Source organism: Ailuropoda melanoleuca, chromosome 2 (genome assembly GCF_002007445.2).
Source record: "Ailuropoda melanoleuca isolate Jingjing chromosome 2, ASM200744v2, whole genome shotgun sequence".
NCBI lineage: Eukaryota > Metazoa > Chordata > Mammalia > Carnivora > Ursidae > Ailuropoda > Ailuropoda melanoleuca.
The window spans coordinates 17,867,340-17,893,360 of NC_048219.1; the positions used below are offsets into that span (position 1 = coordinate 17,867,340).

The following is a 26,021-nucleotide window of genomic DNA, read 5'->3' on the forward strand; positions in this document are numbered from 1 at the left end:
CTAATGAAGCATCAAACTTTATATCAGAATCAGGGGATGTACTGTATGGTGATTAACATAATATAATAATATAAAATTAATAAAAAAAAAGAATGAAAGAGTGGATTTCATTATAGATAATTCAGGTATTAAAAAGATAATAACAGGACATCATATGTAACTTCATGCAACTATATCTGAAAATTTAGATGGAATGGGCAACTTCCTTGAAAAAAGGGCTTATTAAAATGGACAGAAGACCAAACAGAATATGAAGAGCTGTATACATAATAAAGAAATTGCAAATGCAATGGAAAACTTTTCTACAAAGGAAATTCCAGGCCCAGATGCCTTCATGGGCGAATTCTAGGAAACATTTAAAGAAGAAAAAATAATAATAATAGATTGTACAAAATCTGTTCAGATAAATGTAAGAGGGAACACTCCCCAACTCATTTTATGAGGCCAACATAATCCTCATGCCAAAACATTACAAAGATATTACAAGAGAGCAAAACTATAGACTAATATCCTTCATGAACATAGATGCACAATCTTTAACAAAATATTAGCAAGTTGAATCTGGCAATATATAAAAAGGATTACATATCATCACTAAGTGCAGTCTACCCCAGAAATACAAAGACTGTTTACCAATAGAAAAAAAAAATCAGCTGAACTTACCACATAAACAAAATAAAGAAGAAAACCCATATATCATCTCAAGAGATGCAGGAAAAAAGCATCTGGCAAACTTTAATACTCATTCATCATAAAAAATATGAGCAAATTTGGAATTTCCGTATGGAAAAGGTCATTTATAAAAAAATCAATAGAAGCTAGCATACTTAATGGTGACATATTATAAACACTTTCTTACTGAATTACTGAACAAAATAAATATATTCACCATCACTACTTCTATTCAACATTGTACTGAAGGCCAATGTAACAAGGAAAGAAAAAGAAATAAAAGCTATAAATACAGGTTGTAAAAAAGAAGCATTATTTGCATATGACATGATTTTTTACATAAACTGTACCTCCTCCCACCTACAAAATCTATTAAAATAAAAAAATGAATTTGGGAAGGTCACTAGATGTAATTCAATATACAAAAATTTATTCTATTATAACAATTAGAAAATGAAACTTAAAGACCCCAAATCAAATATTCAGTGAAAGACATGCAATACATCCATGCACACTAAAAACTGTAACACATTATAAGAGAAATTAAAGAAGATCGAGATATTACATGGCCATGAAGAGATGTATCACATTCATGGATCAGAAGACTCAAGTTGTGCTCTCGATTCTCATCAAACTGACTTAAAGAGTCAATGCAATTCCAGTCAAAATGCCAGCAGTTTTTCTTTAATGTGCATGTGTCCAAAAAGTTAATTCTAAATTTTATTAGGAAATGCAAAGGTTCTAGAATAGCCAAGTTGATCCTGATAAATAACAGCAAAGCTTGAGGGAGTATTTACACCATTAGATACCAAGACTCATTATAAAGTTAGAGTACTTAAGACATGTAATATTGGTGTTAAGGATAGTCAAGTGGATCAATGGAGTAAAACAGAGTCTAGAGATAGGCCTACATATACACAGTTATCTTATTTATGATAAAGGTACCCCCGTAACTGTGGTGGTGGTGAAGGAGGGGAACACTTCTTCAATAAAATTGTGGTGAGTCCAACAGATATCCATATGGAAAAAAATGAGACTTGAACCCTACATTTCATATGAGATACAACCAATTTTTTCCAAGAACATAGAGGGGAAGATCTTCAAAACTCCAGGGTAAGCAAGATTAAACAGGACAAATAGGACACACAAAGCATTAATTATAAAAAGACTGACATATATGACTTCCTTAAAATAAAAAAATTCTGTTCACCAAAAGACAACATTAGGAAAGTGAAAAAGAAAAAGAAACCTAGAAAGTGGGAAAGGATACACAAAACACATATGTTGGAAAAGTAATATCCAGAAAATATAAAAAATCCTAAAATATGTAATAAAAGGAATGACAATCCAATTTTCCAAAGATGAGACTTGAAGAACCAGGTCACAAAACTGAACATACAAATAGCAGATAAGGATATGAAAAGTTGCTGAACATTATTAGTTATCAGTAAAATGCAAATTAAAACCACAAGACACTGTATCTCCACCAGAACTGCGAATGTTAAAGGGCTGACAGTGCCTATACTGGTGAGGAATATGAGGCAACTAGAACTCTCGGGCATTGCTGATGGGAATGTAAATTGCTTTGAAAAACCACTTAGCTTTATACTCTCACCCAGCAATTCCACACCTTGGCATGTACCCGAGAGGAACGAGGGGCATGACCATCAAAAGCCATGTACAGGAATGTTCACAGCAGCATTTTTCGGAGACTCCCTGGGAGTCATTGCAGGCGTTATCTAAGAGTCTGAAGATGCACACACTATGACCCAGCAATTCCACCCTCAGGGATGAGCTTCAGAGAAAGTCTTGAACGTGCGCACTTCGGATACGTGTAAAGTCTGCTTAGAGCAGTGCTCTTTGTAGTAACTGAAAACCTGAAACGATCCAATGTTCATTATCAGTAAAATGCACTTAAAAAACGTAGTTTTCAAAGTATGGTCTGGGAACCTCTTTGGGACCTTGAAATCCTTTTGGGGGTCTGTAAGACGAAAATTATTTTCACGACACTAAAACATTATCTCCCCTTTTCACTCTCACTCTCTCACGGTGGAGTTTTCCAGAGATTACATATGTGATATCATCATTCTGACAGCTAATGGAATGTGTACTTGTATATCCTTATGCTTTAAGAAATTCTAAATTTTCATTTCTAATACAGTGATATGGGTCATCCCCATAAATAAAAGCTCTTTAGGGTCTTTAAGGGTACCAAAGTTTCCTGATACTGAAGTGTTTGACAACCACTGACCTATAATCACTTCCTTGCCCTTCTTTTCCCAACACGCTTGCCTTTAAAAAAACCCACTCTAATTCTTTACCTATTCCACACCCAAACCTGAGCACTGAACATGCCCGATATTTAAACTGATTACTCTAAACCCTAAGATTGGCCCCTGTATCTCTAGTAAGACCAGGAATCCGAGCCGGGCAGGGAGGTGAGAGACTTATTTTGGAGTTCCTGCCATCACATGACAAGGTGCCAAGGTCTCAGCAGGGACCCAGCATGTGTTTGTAGAATAAAAAAAGAAAACAGTTATAAGAGATGAACTGAACAGGTCTTTATGTGGCCTTCTAATAGTCGGAAAATAGTTTTTCCTCCTCCTTCTCTTTTCCTTTAAAGCTAGACATAAATGTCCATGATGCCAACTGTCAAAGAGGCCGCCCTCTCTGGCCTGAAAGATCTGGGCAGAAGAAACTAACCAATTACATTTAACAGTTCAGAAAAATCAGAGCATGCAGGTCATATGTGAGAAGCTAGCACTGAGATTAAGCTTCGTACTAATTTAAAAGCTTCTTAATAATGGATTTCTGAAGCTATCCTAAGGGATTCCAGGATTTGGAAGCTCTTCCCACCAGGAAGCCCTATTGTGCCACATTCTAACTTAATTATCCTAGTTGGGGGGAAAAATTGGAGGGATATCAGGGGACTGGGGATCTAATTGTAGTTCTGTCCCTTATGGTGTGACCTTGAGTCTGTCATTTAAACACAATCTTTTCTTATTTTTCCAAATGTAAATAATTAAATAATTTAATGACTGTCCTACTTCAGAGAGAGATGAAAAATCAGAATATTCTCTAACACATTTTTGACACTACCAAGTTTGACAGAATTACACTCTTCATCAACAATACTTTGACAAAATTCTTGCACATTCATGTGGCCTTCATAACAATCCTATGAAGGTGACATATCATCCTCCTTTGACAAATACGGAAAGCAAGCCTCAGAGAAGTGAAGGTGGCAGAGCCAGGCAAGATTCTAGTCTTTGTGGTCTTCAGTGCACACATTCTGTCATGTAGCCCAGGAGGAAGGAAGCAATCTGTCTTCCTTTAGGAGGCCAGGAAGGGGTGATTCTTACGTTAATTTGACCACATCAGTTGAAAATTTAGTAAATGCTAAGTATCAAGGTTTGCCAGTTATCTAATGTGAAAACCCAACGCGACTGTTGTCCTAGAAAAGCACAATGTTGAGAAGGTTAGTAATCCTTACACAATTAATCACAATTCAGTGGGTGTGCACTGGGGTACAAGACGAACCTGGAACATACTGGTCAGAAAGTAATGGGGATGCTCAAAGAGTGATGGGGACATGTCAAGAGGACAGGAGTCAACTTCAAGGGGCTTCCACTGGTGAAATCTGGGAAAGTTTGAGCATCAAAACAAATAATAAATTATTATTGAATCAAATAAGCGGGGGACCCTACTGATGTAACTAATGCATAAAAAAAAAAACCCAGAGAGACAGGAAAGCTGTTGCTTATAGTAGAACCCCAACTAATAAATGTGTAAGAAGCGAGGGAACTAGAAAGTAGCCATTTGGGTAACAACTCATTCAGGCGAGACTCATTAATAGATGCTAAAACTACTGGGTGGAAATTTGGTGAGACAGGATATTTATAGTCTCAAAATATTTCTCCACGAGATGATTAATTAATTACAAAGGAACAAAGTGAAGAAAGTTGGTCAATACTGCCTGGACCAAGAAACCAAAGTTACTGCAGTAATGGGACAGATATCATGAATCTCCAAATGTGATGCTTTGAGAAGAAAGTCACTTCTAGAACATTCATGTCAAAAATGTATGACCTGAATCTAATCATGAGGTAACATCAGACAAACCCATCTGAGACCCAGTCTATAAGATAACTGAACAAATATTTATAAAGAAATATTAAGGTCATGAGAGACAAGGAAGAGTGATGGAAAAACTGTTCCAGATAAAGGGAGACTAAAAGACATGACAATTAAGTACAACTCATGAACCCAAATTTTCTTATCCCAAAAGGACATTATTGGGACAACTGGCAAAATATGAGTATGGTTTATAGATTAGCTACTGGTATTGTATTGATATTAATTTTCTGGTTTTAATAACATTAGAAGGTCTACAGATTAGCTCTAAATAATATATCAATATTTATTTTCTGATTTTTAAAAAGATTTTATTTTTAAGTAATCCCTACATCCAATGTAGGGCTGGAACTCACAACTCGGAGACCAAGAGCCCCATGGGTGGTGGGGAGGAACATGGGGTCTGTAGACCTTCTAATGTTATTAAAGCCAGAAAATTAATATCAATACAATACCAGTAGCTAATGTATTGCATGGTGCACTGGGTGTTGTACGCAACTAATGAATCATCGAACTTTACATCAAAAACCAGGGATGTACTGTATGGTGACTAACATAATATAATAAAAAAATATTATTATAAAAAAAAAGAGCCCCATGTTCCACCAACTGAGCCAGCCAGGAGCCCCTAATTTTCTGATTTTCAATAATAGTACTATGCTTACAGAAGAGCATGCCCTTGTTTTTGGAAAATATACACTAAAGTCTTTAATAGTAAAGGGACATTATGTATACAAGTCATGTGTTAGATGGTTCAGAAAAAATATGAATTATTTATTGAGAGAGACTACTAATGCAAATGCGATAAATGTTAATATTTAGAGAATTCTTTGTACTCCTGCTGTAATTTTTCTGTAAGGCTGCAATTATGTCAAAATAAAGTTTTAAAAGAGATTCATGAGTGTGGTACCAAAATGTATACATACACAGGGGTTATCAGAACCTGGAGGAAGGAGTGACTAACTCTGCAAGGGAAGGGAGAGGGTGCAAGGAGTCAGGCAGGTGAGACTTGTTAGGTAAGATTTCAAAGTGACATTTAACAAATCTTTGAAGAACGAATAGATCTTACATTAGGAAAAGGACAAAGGTGGAGGGTAAGCAAGTGTACTTCAAACAGAGGAGACAGTACACAGAAAGGCACAGAGCTGTGAAAAAGCATGGTTACGTGAAGACTCATGGGTAGCTCTGTGTGGCTAAGTCCAGAAGACGGAGAAACAGATAAGGTTAGAGAGAGACGCTGAAGCCAGCTTGAGAAGAGTCCATATGACATTTAAGGGGCTCTAACATACAAAGACTCTGCCAATAGACGCCGGGTGGGTCCTACGGTCCTACATATGGAAAAGGTAACTGGCGAGGTTCATTGTAAAGTCAAAAGCACATTTAAGGCAGTAGCACATAAAGTTGTGTAGAACTGGTCTCCCCTCCTTGATAAACTCGGTTTGATCTGCGCACATATGTGTGTATCTAATCCTTATTCCCTTGGCCAAAATCACGACTAGTAATGATGCTAAAAGGCAGACAAAGCGTTAAGACCAAGAATGGAGAAAAGGCGTAGTTGACAAATGGGTGTCCCCTAATGATGGGAGTTAAATTTGCTTAAAAGGAACTGGCATTTATTTATTGGGCACTTACTATGAAAGAGGCAGTATGGCAGTGCAGACAACCATCATCGTCCATCAAGTTTACTGGGGTGCACACGACCCAGTATATACTGGCAGTTAAAACAATGGGCTTTGAAGCCTTGCCTATGAAGTAAATATTATTATTTCTATCTAATGGATGAGGATACTGAAACTTGAGAAACTTGGCAAAGGCCACGTAAGTAATGAGGCAAGGCTGGAATTTAGATCCAGAATGTCTAACTCTAAAATCCTTCTCTTTCCATCATACCGTACAGCTTTCCATCATACCATTCATTCATTTGTTCACTCATTCATCCAACAAACATTCTGTATTAAGAACAGATTATGTGGTAGGCTACACAGTATGAACCAGGAACGTAAGCGCACAAATTAATCTCAGATGGTAGTAAGTGTTATGAAGAGAAAATGGAACAATGTGACAGAACATGACTGAGAATGACAGATAATTAAGAAAGGCTCTTGAGAAGGTGACATTTGACCTGAGACTGGCACAACAAGAAGGAATCAGGCATATGAAGTTCTAGGGCAGGGTGTTCCAGCAGAGGAGACAGACAGCAGGTGTAAAGGCCCTAAGAAAAGAATGAGCTTGACTTGTTTATGAAACAAAAAGAAGGGGCGCCTGGGTGGCACAGCGGTTAAGCTTCTGCCTTCGGCTCAGGGCGTGATCCCGGCGTTATGGGATCGAGCCCCACATCAGGCTCTTCTGCTATGAGCCTGCTTCTTCCTCTCCCACTCCCCCTGCTTGTGTTCCCTCTCTCGCTGGCTGTCTCTATCTCTGTCGAATAAATAAATAAAAAATCTTAAAAAAAAAAAAAAAGAAACAAAAAGAAGGCCAGAGAGACTCCAGTGGGGTGAATAGAGGAAATAATGGCACAAGAGGGAGTCAGAAAACAGATGGGGTCAGACCATGCAGGGCCTTTTGGATCATGGTAAGAACATGATCTAATTTACTTCTGAGAAAGATCTCCCTGGATGCTCTGTGGAGAATGGATTATGGGAAGACAAACATGGAAGCAGACATATCAGTTAGGGTGCTGACTGCGGAAGTCCATGCGAGACGTTAACAGTGGTGGAGATTGATGTGATAGCTGTGAAGGTGCAAAGAAATGGATAAATACAACACAGGTTTCGTAAGCACACCTGACAGATGGAACAGGGGGAGGGAAAGAATGATTCAGGATGAATTTTAGGTCTCTGATCATTTACCAAATAGGGAAGACTAACCCAGTTGGAGGTTTGGGAGGAGGCAGATTGGAATTTGAGAATCCGCTCTGGCCATATCATGTGCTAAATGACTTAGATAGTAGAGATAACAAGTAGGTAGTCAAATAAATGAGTCTGGAGTTCTATAGAAAGGTTAAGGGTAGAGCTAATTTTGGTACTAATTAGCATATGGACAGTATATAAAGACAGGGGACTGACTGAAATCACTTGGGAGGAGAAAGAACATAGAATATATAGAATAGTATAGGAGAGGGCCTAGGACTGAGTCCTGGAGCCCTTCACCAACTAGAGGCTGAAAAGTGGAAAAGGCCAGCCAAAGGAGACCGACAAGGCATAGTGAGTGGAACAGGAATTGAGAGTTTAGAGAGTGTTGGGGCGCCTGGGTGGCTCAGTCAGTTAAGCGTCTGCCTTCAGCTCAGGGCGTGATCCCAGCATTCTGGGAACGAGCCCCGCATCAGGCTCTTCTGCTAGGAGCCTGCTTCTTCCTCTCCCACTCCCCCTGCTTGTGTTCCCTCTCTCGCTGGCTGTCTCTCTCTCTGTCAAATAAATAAAATAAAATCTTAAAAAAAAAAAAAAAGAGAATCTAGAGAGTGTTAACATCCCAGGAGCCTAGAGAAGGTAGTGGTTCAAGAAGGAGGGAGTCTTTTTTTAAATTTTTAATTAAAAAAATTTTTTTGGAGATTTTTTAATTTATTCATTTGAGAGAGAGAGAGAGAGCACGAGCAAGGGGGAGGGTTGGAGGAGGGGGAGAAGTAGCTCTGCGCTGAGCAGGGAGCCCGACTTGGGGCTCAATCCCAGGACCCTGAGATCATGACCTGAGCCGAAGGCAGACGCTTAACTGACTGAGCCACCCAGACGCCCCCAAGAAGGAGGGAGTGATCACTTGTGCTGGAAGTTACAGGGACACTGTGCAAAATGAGGTCAGAGAAGGTTTTGTCAACATGGAGGTCAACGTGTGCTCGGTAAGAGCAGTTCACTAGAAAGTGGGGGCTGAAGAGCAATTGGAAAGGGCTGAGAAGCTAATGGAAGGTAGAAATAGAGCGATTATAGATCCGTTTTTTTTTTTTTAAAGAAGTTTTACTGTGGAGTAGGCAGAATGGCCCTCAAATAAGTCCATACGTTAATTCTGGAAACTGTAAATATGTTACATGGCAAAAGAAATTGTGCAGGTATAATTTAGGTTGAACTCTTAAAATAGGGAGATTATCATAAATTATTCAAGTGGGCACAATCTAATCACATGAAGAATTCTTAAGCTGAGGACATTCTCTAGCGAGAAGCAGGGAGATGAGGCAGAAGGGGGAGATCAGAGTGATTCAAAGTGTACAAAGGACTCAAACCTCTGTTTTGACTTTGAAGATGGAAGGGGCCACAAGCCAGGGGATGTAAGAAGCCTCTAGAAGCTAAGATTCTCCCCCTCCCCACCCCCCAGATACTAGCCAGCAAGGACATGGAGACCCAAGCCTACAAGTGCATGGAATGGAATCCTCCCAATTCAACCAAAATGAGCCTGGAAGCGGATTCTTCCCCAGATACTCCAGATAAGAATTCAGGCTGGCTAACACCTTGACTCTGGCTGTGTGAGACTGGAGCAGAGAACCAATGACCTCACCCAGACTTCTGACCTATAGAACTCTGACATAATACATTTGTGTCGTTTTAAGCCACCAAGTTTGTGGTCATTTGCAATAGCAACCATAGGAAATTAATACACTGTGAAACTTCAGAGACACAGGGCAGATGCAGTCAAAGGAGAGTTTTGAAAGATGGGGGTCATCAGAACATGGCTGTATGCTGATGAGAATGTTTTAGAAAGGAGGGGTTGGAGGAGGAAACCAGTAAGGTAAGATGAAGGAGAGGCAAGAGAGGATGCAATAAAGAGAACAAGTGGAGGGTTGGCCTCTGACAGGGGCAGGGGCCCTTTGTCTATTATAGTAACAAGCAGGCACCATAAAGCATGCCACGGCCTCCCTCTGCTGCTCTGCACAAGCCTGTCGCTGGGCAGTCAATGGTGATACGACCCTTCTCGTCCAAGTGTTCTTTTGGCCCCTTACGTAAATGTAATTAATTCAGATCCAAAGACCTCTTTAGGACATGGTATGGGAGTATACCTGACATTTCTTTGGGGCTTTCTTCATGGTGAATCATTCCAGTTTAACCTGGGTAGAGGGCGAACCCTTGTGCTTTGGTCATGAAGGCTTGGATTTAAACCTCAGCTCTACTGCATCGTAGATGTAGGACACTGGGCAAGTCAAAAACTCTGGGCATTTTTTTAAAAATTGGGATTATAATATCTACCTCACGACACTAAGAATTAGGGATGATGTACATTACCTTATACAGTACCTATCACACAGCAGGTACTCCTACTCAGCCTGTTCTTTTACATGTTAGCTGTGCTCGTCTATGGTGCAAAAATACTGGCAAACAATAAATTGACTGATAGAGCTAGTAAGACTGGCCTGATTCACAAGTCAGACTTAGTGAAAAGTTTTTGAGTTTTGGAATCAAAGTGATCGGTTTCCACCTTCAGTCCACCACCTCCACGTGGTATGACTTTGTACAAGTCATCTCTCATTTCTGAGCTTACTATCTCCTTTGTAAAATGGGGATAATCTCACTCACAGCATTGTCTGAAAATCATACGAGCAGTTGTAGAAAAGTGCCCAAGACATATGAGCTCCACAACCAATGCTTGTTTCCTTCAGTTCTCTCAACCCTCAGAGCAACTGAACTAACATATATATGTTTTCATTAATTTTCTCTCAAGGTCCTGGACTTCTGATGAAATCAAGTTGGTGTTTTGTTTTTTGATTTTTTAAATTGCTAGTACTAGGCATTTCCTCTAGGAGGAGGGAAGAAATGGCAGAAGTAAACAATTCAGATCTCTTCATTCCTAACCCAATACTCTTTTCCCACTCACATGTGTGCATACACACACGCATTTCTTCTTTAGTATATTGGGTCTAAATCCACTCTATTGCTTATTTTTTTTAACTTCCCAGCTCTGTTTCTTAACAATCAAACTCTTAACTGCTCCAAACTTTAATTTGCATGATGGCCTCATTAATCTAGTAGTGTTTTGGCTAAATACCACATTAACATAACTTCACATCTTGGGGAATGGCGGGGGTGGGGGGCTGTTCATTCTCTAATTACTCTCACTATTGTAAGTCTTATCTCTCCAACTAGCTACAGAATTTAACCAGAATTTAACCAGAGCATACTTTTTAGTGCTAGGAGCACCCCCACCCATTTCAAATCTGCAACAGCAGGCCCCCTGAACCCATAGCAGAAGAATAATGTCTGGGAAATATCATCTGGACTTCTTCCATGTTTCATGTAATCTTTGAAATTTGTCATTAGCCCTTGGATTCTAGGCCTTGCTGATGCCTGATTCATGCACTTGGCTTGCTCTCTCACCTACTCTTCCACACAGCTTTGGTGATCGGCCTAGAATTCCTAGGGTCTGATTTTGGCCTGTATTTTGTTTTTGGCCGTACCACTCTCTTGTCTATGTTGATATCCCAAAAGGACCCTATGGCCAAAGTTACATGGCACGTAACCTAGCACCCTGAATTATGCCAAGAACATAGCAGTAGTTCATTAAACTGTAAACTGGTGGTGAAGGGGAGCGAGAAAAGGTGTACGCATTAGAGTGGTGGTTGCCCAGCCTCCCAGCAATAGGACAATGTGTAAAGTCAGTGTGTGAATCAGCCTAAAACTGGTCTAGAAACTGGGAAACTAATCACGAACACTTTCCTGAGGAATAAGACACAAGGAATGAAAGCTTATAGCTGTTTCCATGGAAACATGCGATGGCTCTCCTTAGTATTATATAACCAACATATTAAATAAAGCCAATTCTATCGGCGAAAAAGACCAAGAGAGCTGGGGTGTTAGGAAAACTATTACGTAAAGCCAGTATTCTGCAAGATCCCAAACCAAAAGATGAAAAGCAATCAGGGAAGGAAGGAATATAATAAATCCCCAGCATTGACATTCCAATGAAATGTGGGGCAGTAAAGGGAACAGTGGCCCAGGACATAGCAAACATAATTGTTTCTGAAACGACAGTGTTCTATCACGTTGGCAAATGTCGATGTGCTCCATTTTTATGGTCTGCTACTCCTTCAGCATGTACCTCTTCAGGGTCCGGTAAGGTTCTCCATAAGCATAATAAACTTGTCACACTGAGTTATAAATATTTCTATACCCCTGCCAAAGCAGTGAGGAGAAACTATAAGACATGCAAGGAGAGACAGAGTGACACTAATAATAAAATACTTTAACACACCATTTTCAGAATAAGACAGGTCGAGAAGACAAAATATAAATAAGGATAAAGATCTAAACAACACAATCATCTCAAAATCTATTGGTCATTCGGAGCGTATGTCCATAGCTAACCAAGTCCCTGATTCTCCCACCTCTTGCCTTCCAGCTGTTCTTCCCAGTCTTTTCCACCTCATTCCATCTTCTCAAATGACACTTGCAGTCATCCTTGGCTCCTCTCTTCTTCTCACTGATTTCATGTCCCATTAGCAGTAAATTCCATCGGCCATAACTTTGAAATAGGTCCAAATTCGGGCCATTGCTCACCACTCCCTCTCCTATTTCCCTGGTCTAAGTCACCATCACCTCTAACCTGAGTTATTGTAATTGCCTCCTAACCAGTTTGTCCCTGCCCCTCTAGTCTAATTTCAAAACAGCTACCAAAGTGAGCCTTTTAAAACATGTCTCAGGTATCAGCATTCCTGTGCTCAAAACCTCCTCTAGCTTCCAGTCTCACCAAGAGTTCAAGCCAAGTCCTTACGCAGACCTACTGAACCTGACATGACCTGATTCCTCATTATCTCTCTGACCTAATTTCCCACCACCCTCCCTCCATTACTCTACTCTAACCTAGGGATTTTCACTGTTTGGTCTTGGGACCTCTTTACATGCTTAAAATTTTGGGGGATTGCAGGGAGCTTTCATTTATGTGGGTTATATCTATCATATTAGAAATTAAAACAAATTTTAAACATATTAATTAATTTTAACTTAATAAAACACATGTTTACAAAATATATTTTTATGAAAATTAATGTGTCTTCCAAAAGAAAAGAGCTTAGTGAGAATGGAATTGTTTTACATTTTTGAAAATCTCTTTAACGTCTGACCTAATATAGAAAACAGCTGGATTCTCCACTTCTGCATTAATTTGTTGCTGTGTATGCTTTTGGCTGAAGTATATGAAGAAAATATAGATTCACGGAGATACGTAGTTGGAAAAGGGAGGTGTGTTTATTTTTGTTTTGTTTTAATGTTTTTAGAATTTTCAGGTAATTGTGGATATTCTCCTTTAATATTATACCAAAACTCAACAAGTGGTAGTTTCTTTGAAACATGGAATCTGAAACCTTACTGATGACCTTTTCATATTCTGTTAATGTTAAAATCCATTAGTCAACCTTATACTTTGAATGGGTCTTCCATCCAAAGTATGCATGCATGATTTTGTAACATCATGCATTGGGCATTTGGAAAATATTGTCTCACTGAGTTATGCAGATTTCCCAATGTTGGCACATTTATTATGCAGTATCAAAAATTCGCAATACTTGACATCATCATAATTCTATCAGAAAAACCTGTATTAAGTACTGGGAAACTGTCAAGATCATGGTGGCAGAAACACATTTTCCAAAATTCAAATTTACATCTGGAAGCTTGAGTTTTATCACTGTCAACAAATGCTATTAGTCAATTTCCTTGAAGTGGCAGGCTCCCTTAGTTCATTTTTGAGAAAATGTCTGCCAAATACCAAATCTGAATAACCACAGTTTGCCTATTAGTCATTCTTTCAAGGAAAAAAGGTGATCCATAAAAAAAGTAAATAACTCAGCTGACAGCTCAATTTTACAAGTGCTTTTTCTAGAGGAAACCAAGTACTTTGGTGTGCAGCACAACTGCTTTCTTCATACTTCCCATTTCCCCATACAGAATATTAAAAAGATATGTACTCACAGATTAGAATTTGATATAATTAACAAATTTTATTGCTCTATCAAGAACACTTCAAGTGAGCCTGTCTTCTCCCTGCTGCCCCAATGCATGGCCATTGCCTGAATTTGTGCCAAGGTGCCAGCAGTTTTACTTTTACTCACTGTTGTGTTTGCACCGTCAACACAAACATCAGTCCAGTGAAAAAGGCAAATAGTGTCAGTATTATTATGAAAATACTTTTGACCTCAGATCCCATGAAAGCATCTTGGGGATACTAAGGATCCAAGGACCATGGTTTGAGAACTGCAGCACTAAACTCTCTATTGCTTTTGTGCACTTAAATTTGCGGCTCCCTTGGCCTGGAAGGAATTTCTTTTGCCCAGTTATCCATAAGGTACCTTTCAGTGAAGTTTTCTCTGATTATCCTATATAAAATAATACCTCCACTCACCCTCTGCCTCTCCCCGCCCTCCTGGCACACTCCATTTCCCTCCTTCCCTTTTCTCAATCTTTCTACAGAGAAATTATTATCACTTGCTATTTATTTTCCATCTCCCCTAACTAGCACAGAAATTTCTAAGGGGAGTGCTGTTACTGCCACCTCCTAGAATCGTCCTTTATACCTGGTAGGTACTCAATAAGCCTTAGTTGAGGAATTAATGTAACTCATAATCCAGCATTTGATTTGAGGATCCTGGTTGGTTTAGATTGCTTTTTCAGTGGCTCATATCTTATTTCCCTAGCAGAATACAAATTCCAAGAACAGAGCATTCCATGTAGCCCCCAAAGCTTCTGGCACTTGTCTTGGACATCCTATGTATATTCCCTTCCCTAGGGAATATCTGTAGTCCCATAGTCAACTCTGGGTATAGCCAGTATACATGTGGAATGGTAAAAAATTGGCAAAAATTTTACCTCTTTCTGATTTGCAATAATTTCTATTGTGGAAACACTGTAATTGGTATATAGCAATGATGACCTCAGCTCACTGATTCTATTTCCTACCCCAAAACATGTGGGAAGCAGGAAAAAAAACTGCCATTCTGATGCTGTTTTCTGGTTGGTGTTAAGCAGAAGGTTCTTGGTTTAACATGCAAAGGCTTATTTTTAAAATGATCACACTTGACTCTGGGCAGCCAAGATCTTGAAACATATTCTAATTCTTTGATTTAATCTTGCATTTCTGGGAAGCTGACTTAAGGCTATGTTCTGCAGCACTGAAAAAAATGCTTACATGTTTAACAAAGCATTATTATAAAAGAAAATCTGGGCCATCAAACTAGGGGAATAATTAAGCAAAGAGCCGCATATCCATTCAATCAAATTATGTAATCACTAAAAACAATGGCTATAAAGACTGTGTAATAATACAGAACCAGGCAGATGACACGTTAAGTGAAAACCTATAAAACTGACTATTAAGCATGATTAAACTGTATTTAAAAAATATTTATAAAGAATAAAAATCAGAATAAAATAGACAAGTTGTTAACAATGGAAAAAGAGAAGAGGAAGATGGGAAGCTCAGGTGAACAGTCCAGGTCCAATAACAAGCCCAATTACATGAACAAATAGACACTAACCTATTATGCCTTATTCCAATTACTAACTGGGTGATTTACCCAAAACAGAGTCTTAGAGCATTTAGAGTCGGTAGGGACTTTACATATCATGTAGTATAATCTCCTTTTTTTAAAAAAAGAAGGAAAAACTAAAGATTATAGAGAAAAAAAATACTTGCTGAAAATCTCCCAGGAAGTTAATGGCAACACTGTTACACCTAGCATCCTGGACAAAACACAGTAGGAACTCAATAAATGTTTTTGAATTACTGAATTTTCAATTTTTAGCATCATGTATTACACTAAAAGCCAAGTACAGGTCAACAGACGTTACTGGGAAAGATAAAGAAAATCCAATTATTATTCAATGTTAATGTGGAAAATAAAATTCACACTTTTTAGAGATTTCGATGGGGTTGGGGATTAGTTCCTGCCAAGTTAATCAAGGCGAGACTATTATTTTATTTGAGATATGTTAACATAATTCTGAAAACAAAGAAATGCATAAACAAATGAAAGCAAAAAGAAGAGAAGTGCGGCGATACACTGTCACTAAAAAGTACAAGTAACTAGACAGGCGCCATCAGCCCCTACCCAAACAGGCTTCCAGGTGGTGTAAAGCAGAAACAGGCTACTGACAGCTATAGCAACAGTAGAAAGAAGAAACAGAGAGACTTGCATGTACTCAAAATATCCTTGAGGGATCCTACCCAGTGTCCCTAGATGGCTTTCTCCTTCCCTTTCACTTCCATGAACATTTAATTTCCTCGGAATATCTCAACTGGCAGAGCTGACTGCACAACTCTATCATACATACAGTGGCTCTACTCAGTTATGAACGACTTCCCCTGTGAGAGCTACTGTATTTCATTTTCTATGGCTGAACAGCTGCTCGTGACTTGTCCAGGTGTACAGTAACTAGCTATTGCTGCTTTGAAGGGTCTGTCTCCCACTCTTGATCCCTCTCACTCTATCCCCAGCATATATTTCAAACTCATCTCCACCCCAGCTGCTGGCATGAAAAAGGGACCTGGAGTTCCTGGTTGATTTCACCATTCATCTCCAAAATCACTGATGGAAACCTCTCACATGAGAATCACACTTGACGATTCTTTTTTTTTTTTTTAAAGATTTTATTTATTTATTTGAAGAGAGAGAGACAGCCAGCGAGAGAGGGAACACAAGCAGAGGGAGTGGGAGAGGAAGAAGCAGGCTCCCAGAGGAGGAGCCTGATGTGGGGCTTGATCCCAGAACGCTGGGATCACGCCGAGCCGAAGGAAGACGCTTAACAACTGAGCCACCCAGGTGCCCCCACACTTGACAATTCTTAAATGACTTTAACATTCATTAACTCAGTCTTATTCACACTTATCTCAGATTTATTTATCTAACGGGTATCTCTAAACTTCATTTGAGGCATAGAGAAGTGTGGTGCAGTTGAAACAACATGGATTTTGAAGTTAGAAACCCATGGAGCTAGGTCCAGGTCCTTGCAAATCATTTAACCCCTTTGAGCTAGGGGTTATTATGAAGTCTAACTGAGATAAAGCTTGAGGACGTGGATAGCATAAGCACCGGGTCTGAGAAGATCTAGGAACTTAACATATATCACTTCTTATTTCTGCTGGCAAACTTTGAGGCTCAGTTTCTTCATTTGGAAAACAAGGTTAAATCCAGTAGTTCCCCTTTTCCAGGGTTTTGCTTTAAGAGCTACCCACGCAGTCTGGAAGGAAACGATCGTCCTGAGGTGGTTAGAAGTCGACCGCCTAACGTTACATCACGATGCCCGCCTTGCTCCCTCACCTCCTCTCATCACACAGGCATTTTATCATCTCACATCATCACAAGAAGGGTGAGTGCAGAACAGTAACATACTTAGAGAGAGACACCACATTCGCATAGCTCTTATTACAGTATATTGTTATAAGTTCTATTTCATTAGTAGTGACTGTTAGGCTCTTACTGTGTCTAACTTACAAATTAAACTTCTATAGATATGTATGTATAGGAAAAAACATTATATATATGGTTCAGTATCACCTGAGGTTTCAGGCATCCACTGGGAGTCTTGGAACGTACTCCTCGCGGATAAGGAGGGGACTATTGTACTCTATAAACCCTGCAAGAGGAGGGGCTTGAGAGATTTACTGAGATGATGTATCAAAGTGCTGGCTGTATTGGGGACCTTGTATGGGGCATTGTGAAGGTTAATGTCCTTTCTTATTAAAACGGTGCACATGAAACATTCTTCCAAACAACATTATAAAAGGTGGTTAGTTTAAGGCAGTACTAAAATAGCAGGTACACAAAAAGTTAAGCATTTTTGTGATCTACATTCTTTTGCATGGAAAGTTACAAATAAGACTGCTTTAAAGTACACTCTATTGGCTATGGGTACATGGGTGAATTCAGCTCTAAGGCCAGCTTCCATGTTTCTACACAGCTGACACTATATGATCCCTACTGGTTTGAACGAAGAAAAGCTATCCTCGAGAAAGAGGTGCCTGAGGAAAATACTCAGGTGTATCACAGCCTGGATAGTGTGATAAAAAAGAATTGTAAAAGTACGTTCCAAATCTTGTATTTACCATCCTTACCCTTTAGTAGCAAAGAAAAAAAAAACCCAAACTACCAGAAAATCCCTTTCTCCACGATAGCCATTGTGTCCTGAAGTTTGCTTCAACTCGTGCTGAGACTAGATAAGGGTAACATTAAGCATCGACTACAGCCATTTTAAGTATATAGAAAAGGAGACAATGCAATCCCTTCTCTTCAAGAAGCTGAACAGTATAGTCCCCTTTTAAGGGGAGTAAGAGTGCCACCCCATTCTCTGCTAGTCAGAGCACCCCTGATGCGTTGGAGTTTGCTCTGGGCACAACAATGTAAGCTGAAATGGGTCCAGAAGGAAGTCTAAGCTGATGAGGGGTTAGAAACTCTCCAATTTCAGAGATATCTGGAGAAAAAAGGCCTGGAGGAACAAGAGCATCAAGAGCTATCTGAAAAAACGTTTCACACGAAGTAAGAAGCAAAGTTAGAGCCAACAGCTAGATAGTGGGGGAAACAGATTTCAGTTCAAAATTTAAAAAGAATGTTTTCAGTCATGAGAGCTACCACAAATGGAAAAGGTTCACCTCTGGGAGGTTACAATCCCCCCGCCTCTGGAAGAACTGAAGTAAGCGCTAGACACGTAGTTACAGGGCATGCTCTGAAGGAGAGGACTGAATTGGGGAAGTTGAATTTGATGACTTCTCCTCCTTCTCCTTTTTTTTTTTTTAAAGATTTTATTTTATTTATTTGACAGAGAGAGACAGAGAGAGAGGGAACACAAGCAAGGGGAGTGTGAGAGGCAGAAGCAGGCTTCCCGCCGAGCAGGGAGCCCGATGTGGGGCTTGGTCCCAGGACCCTGGAATCATGACCTGAGCTGAAGGCAGATGCTTAATGGCTGAGACCCCCAGGTGCCCCGAATTTGATGACCTCTGAATTCCCTCTAACCCTGAAATCCTAAGCTTCTATGCCTTTTTGCCTCCCTGACACGTCGTATTTAATATTAAGGCAAATAACTGAATCTTCACCAAAGCAACTTCTAGATGGAAGAGAACACGACAAAGAGTGGCTCTGAAGCCTTCACATGTTGGGAAGATAAGCTCATGTTGGGTATAAGTTGGTGGGTATAAGTTTCCCTCAAATCTGATTTTCACTTGAAAGTTTACACTTCTCATTTACAGCAAATGCTTATAGGCTGTCTTTCCTGAAGTGACCAGCTCACTTAATTTTGAGAAAGAGTCTGCGAAATACCCAAGTCAGTTCTTTTAATTAAAGACGATGTTCCATGAAAAAGTGGCTACTTGAGCTTGCAACTCAAACAACCCCACAAATGCCTCTTCCTGAGACAACCACTAGACCTGAATATCTTAGAGATGGAGAAACTGAACTCACCGAGGTGGCCAGAGCACACACAGCTAAAGTGTGTTTTTAAAGTTCCTGCTCTTTCCACTATTTTACCCTGAAACCAATAAACAAGAGTGTATCCCCGAGTAAAGGGCGGAGGACAAAGGGCGTTAGGGCACTGCTGATTTATAGGTTTCTCCAATAATCCTTAGTTAGAAGTCCCAGCTGCCCAAAAGAATTCATTATCAGATCTCTCCTCTCTCCAGCAACAACGCAGTATATGGAATTGGAAACTGATCTGTAAAATATAAGTCAGTCCAGCTTGTGTATGTGGTTATGTGTGTGTCTATATGACATAGAACATGAACAATGTTAAAGAAAAAAAGGAACAGGGGGAAACCCATTTGGTTTATCAGTGTCCTGGACTGGGATCTTGTTTTCATTCATGGCCATGTATCGCTGGCCTTGGCACAGTTCCTTAGAGGATGTGTTCTTTATTAGCTTTGCTCAACTTGGCTGGGTTTAGCTATGTGCTGCCAGCTGGGCTGATGCCAAGGCTGAAACTCCACTCCTCTAAATTCAAGTTCACTTAATAAAGTATGGATTGCCTCTTGCTCTGATCTAGCTCAGTTAACACTTTCAGTTCTCCGGATCTGGCTTCTTCTCTCCCTCCTGACTCTTAATTCCTACAGCATGGAGAGAAGACCTCTGCAACTGTAAAGACTTTTCATGTTTTCCTGGGGACTTTTTAGGCTGATAAGTCTAGAGAGAGTGGGGAAAAGAGAGGATGACAAAATCATGCATGATGGGACCACAAGCCAAACTTAAGAACCTTCCACTACTGGGGCGCCTGGGTGGCACAGCGGTTAAAGCGTCTGCCTTCGGCTCAGGGCGTGATCCTGGCGTTCTGGGATCGAGCCCCACATCAGGCTCTTCAGCTATGAGCCTGCTTCTTCCTCTCCCACTCCCCCTGCTTGTGTTCCCTCTCTCGCTGGCTGTCTATCTCTGTCAAATAAATAAATAAAATCTTAAAAAAAAAAAAAAGAAAAAAAAAAAGAACCTTCCACTACTGACATTCAAAGGAGTGACTGACCTTAGCTGTCTAGGGCAATAGGTAAGAGGATTTGGGAGCAGTTTCTGTAAGTGTAGGGCTATGTGTTTTCAGAAGATGACCTGTGAATGGGTCTGAACAGGGCCCTGCGAGAGGCAGCGTGACAGCACAGTGTGAGGAAGCACCCGCCGTTCAGCCACAGAGTCACAGCGGCACGTTCCAGCTGTCCTTAGCGGGAGACAATGTGTCCCCAGAGCTTAGCGCCAGCTCCTGCCTTCTTGCTGCAGCACCCTCAAAACCTTGTTTTCTTTGCTCTGTTGAAGAGTTGGCCAAGTTTTCCTCATCTTCTTGATATACTTGCATGTTTATGTTTTCCGTACTTAGTAAGTCATTATTGAGATTGTAACTGTAATATTTCCTCAAAAAATCATCTATTTAATTAAGGGAGAGAATATAATTATATAGGGTTTATATTACTGGTTTCTAGTATGGCTTTCCTAAAAACCACACACACATATTTAACAGGGGATTCTGCAAGCTGATAGGTGCTGATGCTGGCATGCAGTAGGTGCTGGAAGAAAAGCTGGCCAAAGAAAACTACATGGGTCTAAGAATTCTGAAGACAGCAGCAGGTGTGGTCAAATCTAAGAACTGCTTAAGTCACATCTCACTATTTCCAAGAGTTTGAGAGATGCCAGTTGTTTCATCACGTGTGCCAAAACATTGCCACCATTCTCAGGCATCTGCGGCTGGTAAAGACCAGGGAAGTGGGCAGAGCCAAGGGGCAGCTTCAGGAAGCTGGAAGAGAGGCATGGGACAGGACTTTTCTGTCCCTTAGGCAGATGTCATTAGAATCAGAGGGAGAACCCAGATCCCTGCTTCCTAATCTAGTGTTAGTCACGTCATTTCCCCCTTTTCCTATTACTACTTGTGTGCCATGAGCATACAGTCAAGAGAAAGCCAGTTACGGGAGTCCTGGTTCACTGCACAAAGCTCATCTCCTAAATATGTGTATTTTTTCTGAAAAAAATAGAGCATTTAAATGCTTCTGTGCATAGTTCCCTTTTCTTGGGCCGTCCAGACATAGAGAACTAACATCTAGTGGGCCTCTGCCACGTGCTGCCCGGTGCTACGCGTGTGCTCGCCCATTCTCTCATTTCAGTTACTCGATCCACCTGGGAGTAGGCGCTTCTCTGTCACCTGCACCGAGCCCCGCGCTCCTGAAAGGGGGCTGCTCTACAAGTGTCGGACACACGGATGAATGAAGGTCAGAGCTCCTCAGTGTGAGTCGAGTACAAGACCAAAGCTGGAATAATGACCGAGACTGTGTGTGCATGCATGCAAGTGTGTATAGGGAGGAAATGGTATATTAAAGGAAGTTAAGGCCTGGAACTGGAATATCTGAGAGGGTAAAAAGGAAAACAGCCAAACAGCCAAGAGGCTGTCCTCATTAAAGGTACCAAAGAATTTGTTTTGCTTATTAATCTGTGTGCCCGCACCTTTTCTGACATGGTTAGTGAGCACACCTTCTCAGGGGACAAGTGGGGCAAATTAGTTGCCACAAGTTTCCTAGAGAGGGGACATTCTCCTGTTTGCTGTGGCTTAGTAGCAAAAAAAGAAACGCTGGATGGACGGGCAGGTGTACAGCTGTACAAATGTTTCTAGAGATGAGTGCCCTTTGCCTTTTTTTTTTTTTTAACAGAGAGAGACAGAGTGAGAGGGTGTGCAGGAGGAAGAGTGGGAGAGAGAGAAAATCTGAAGTAGGCTCCAGCACAGAGCCTGACATGGGGCTCCATCCTGTGACCCTGAGATCACGACCTGAGCTGAAATCAAGAGCTGGTCACTTAACTGACTGAGCCACCCAGGCACCCCTTGCCACTCTTACTTTCGGCCATACGGTTTCCCAAATTTAAAAAACAGAACATTAGTTTAAATAGATTTTAATCTACTGTTAAAATGAGAGTCGTACTTTCACTTTTGTAATTAAGTGAATAGTGGCTTTAGATGTTGATGAACAGAAACGGAATCAGAAAACATAGCATGATCTATTTCACTCAACAAATTATTATTGAGCCGAGTGCTGGGGATAGAAACAGGAAATAAATAGATTATATTTATTCCATATAACGAGGACTCCAGGCAGTAATGAATCCTAACCTCCTAGACAAAACAAAAAGAAGAATTTTAGCTCTCTCATTAATGCTTATACCGAAAACTAGCAATATTTTGCATGTTGTACAGGTAACTATTATATAAATAAAACAGTTGCGACAGGTGTTGAACTGTAAGAATGCATATTTTGGTTTCTTTATTCAAAGAATATGCCCCCCCCCAATCTTTTCATCCTTTTTGCCACAATGTCACTGCCTCAATTCTTTCACTGGAATATTATAACAGCTCGTTAACGGACATCTCCGCCTCCAGCTTTTGGAAGCCACCTGTCCTCTCACTGCTGCCGGAATGGTTCTTCTAGAACACAAATCTGACCTGTAACTCTACTAATGAATGCCCATTTGATGGCTCTCATTGCTTTGAGGACAAAGACCCCGATCTTTCAACTGGCCTAGAAGGGGACCCGTGTACTTCCTGGCTGCTTGCCTAGCCTTTCCTCTCTCTAGTTAGCCCTCTTTTACACTCTGCAATCTAGTTGTTTAAACATTTTTTAAGTCCTCAACACATTTTTTTTTTTTTAAATCTTGGGCCTCCACTCCTCTGTTTCCACTGCTAGACTTTTTCTTCCATCGCCCCATTCTTCTGGTTTCAGCTTAGATGTCACTTCCTTTGGAAGCCTCCTCTGACCCCCACCTTCCAACCTCCAAACTAGGTTATGGGCCCTTCTGTCCTTCATTACTTCAAAGCTATAATTCTCTATTTGTCTATATGCTCCCCAAACTGTAAATTCCATAAAGGGAGAAGCTCCATCAATTAGGCCAGTGACTAGCACTCAGCTGTGACTTGATTAGAACTTAAATGAATGGCTAGATGGTTGAAGAAAATCGGCCGTGACCTACGGTGTAGCCTGAGTTGTGTTATTCTTGCCTCTACCCTAGTTTTTCCCTGAACAGTTTAGGAATACAATTTAACCAACCCTTTTTCTGACCCAGAACCCCAAAGTGACTATAGTATAGTTTCCTATGTAGTTTTACAAGAGGAAGAGGTCATCCATAAAGTATGGGAAATACTTTGTATATGTTTCATAGAAAAAACTGGAAGAGAAATTCTGAAAGTTTTGTTTTTAAGCATCAAATTCTCACTCTCTAGACCTGAGTAACATTCCTGTGCCTCAACCACAGTACTGAGTCAGATGTGAAGTGTTCTCTTTGTAGGACGCCACAGGTAGAAAGGGTGGAATGAAAGGGCAGAAAAGGCCGGGCTGACCTTTTACTCCAGCAGGTGTGCCCAAGGGCAGCACCTCTCGTGGACTCCCGAATTTGTATCAGCACAGAGACAGCAGCCAGACCAGTTTACATTCTGTGAAGTCATAAGAGACTGAAGTATAATCCAGATAGCAATATATTAATTTATAATAAAAATGTAAAGATGAAATAGCTCTTATCTCATGTTCTCTTCCTATTGTAAAACTGCATAGAGGGGAGCCTGGGTGGCGCAGTCATTAAGCATCTGCCTTCGGCTCAGGGCGTGATCCGGCGTTCTGGGATCGAGCCCCACATCAGGCTCTTCAGCTATGAGCCTGCTTCTTCCTCTCCCTCTGCCCCTGCTTGTGTTCCCTCTCTCACTCTCTGTCAAATAAATAAAAAATTCCTTAGGGGGCGCCTGGGTGGCACAGCTGTTAAGCGTCTGCCTTCGGCTCAGGGCGTGATCCCGGTGTTATGGGATCGAGCCCCAACATCAGGCTCTTCCGCTAGGAGCCTGCTTCTTCCTCTCCCACTCCCTGCTTGTGTTCCCTCTCTCGCTGGCTGTCTCTATCTCTGTCGAATAAATAAATAAAATCTTAAAAAAAAAAAACAACACTGAATAGGAAGCTAAGCTCTAATCCAAAATGGGCTTGCCCCGCTTGAAATCAGAGTGAGGGGGACTTAGGTGGGTGGTTATGATGGTGAAAAGCCTAACTACGCATTAGAGTCATGCCAAGTGCACTGAACTCTTTTTTAAAATTTAAAAAGTAAAGTTTGCCTCTGTTTCAGTTCGATATCACGTCACACACAAAAAAAGCGAGGAGTTCAAAAAAAAAAAAAAAAGCTTCTGCCTTTTATAACCAAGTACCCTGGATTAGTTGCAAGCTTGGTATTTGCTGCTTACAGGAGCTGGCTGGGCCCCAGGAGTCCAGGAGCTCTAATAAGGATACTGCTTAGCAAAGGAGAAACAGCCAGCACGCAGGAGTCAGAGAGGCAAAGCCCTAGGCAGGTGGAGGGCAGAGCAAGGTGGTAGGTGATCTGGACCTGGAATCAAGCCGGAGACAGTCACAGAAGTCACCTGTCACCTATCCCCAAGAGCAGGAACGGACAGTATCACAGGGTGGGAGGGCCTTCAGGGGTTGCCTAGTTCGACCTCTCACATTAGGACTCACTTGCTGAAAGATATAAGACAAGTTTGTGGCCCAGTTGGGATGAGACCCCATTTCAAAGCTCTCACTGTATACAACACGGTTTCTTTCCCATTTCATATCAGGATCTGGAAGCCAAAATCCAGGGTCTCAAATGAAGCTTTGAAGAAAGCCTGAAGAGGAATGGGGAGAGTACAGGGGAGACATGCGAAGGCAATATGGCTCGAAAGGGCCCTACTGGAAGATCTCCATGACTTCTCCCTCTAGACTCAGATAGTGATAGACCTAAGTCACTTAATGCTCTGCAGGGCTTGTAGAGGGACTTCAGTTTTCTCATAAATAAAATGTATCTGAGAATAATTAAATCTAGTTCAGAGTTACCAGGAATATAAAATGAAATAATGCATGTAAAAGAACATTAAATAAAATCAGTATTTTTCCCCTACTCATTGTGAGCAAGAAACTATCTCATGTTACTTTGAGTTATTTAACATTTGCCCACTACTGACCAGGAGATAGGAAGGGAGGAGGAGACAGTATGATTAGAAAGAGAACAGGCTTACACAGAGAGAACATCTTGTTTTGAGAAATGAATTGAGTAACTGCATTTTTTCCACATTGGATCACTTGCTCCCTAGCCAGGACCCCGAGGTGGCTGCAGTTCTGCCGTTACTGAGGGCTACACTCTAAAGCCTACGGAGCCCATGCGGAGGGGGGCGAGGGAGGCACCGGAGGAGCCCCGGCTGCTGCAGTGATGACCGAACGACCCACTCTGGAAATGCCAACTGGAGGAAGGTCTCTCCCTGCCTTCTGGTCACCTTTTGTTATCAATCGAAGCTATGCACGGACACACAGAAGAGGATGAAAACAGTCAGCAAACACCTCTGAAGGGTCAGCCACGTCGTGAGTCATATTTCTCGTCATCAGGCTGCACAGTCGGGAAGGACTGCCCGCCAGCAGCCCCGGGGCACGAAGACTCCCGGCTCTTCTGGCTGTCGAGAGCAGCCTCACGGCTCTAAGAGGCCTACCCGCCACAACACAATTCTCCAGGCAGGAGACTGAGAAAATCAACCTACTCACTGGACACAGCCTGGAGCACCGAGGGTTATCCTGTTTGTCTCAAGTCAACAACAAGGACGGGCTACCCCCTCGAGGCGCCTCGGCCTGCTGCTTCCCCAGAGAGACTGTCTCCAGGGCACAGCAGTGCTTCTCAGGGCGACCTCAGGGCACGTGTTTCTCGAAGCAGAGGGAGGAGGAGCGCTTTCCTGAGGCAAGAAGTGTGTCTCCCCGCTGCCCTGCCCCCATCTAGGGGCTCGCCACCTCAGTGCCACCCACCTAATCGCAGCACCCCT

At 41.2% G+C, this 26,021-nt stretch overlaps 1 protein-coding gene across 23 annotated transcripts in view; it reads right to left on the reverse strand.

Moving 5' to 3' along the window:
- SCMH1 (Scm polycomb group protein homolog 1) overlaps positions 1-26,021 on the reverse strand; it is a 163,761-nt gene that overhangs the window by 49,109 nt on the left and 88,631 nt on the right. The gene's annotated exons all lie outside the window — the stretch shown is intronic.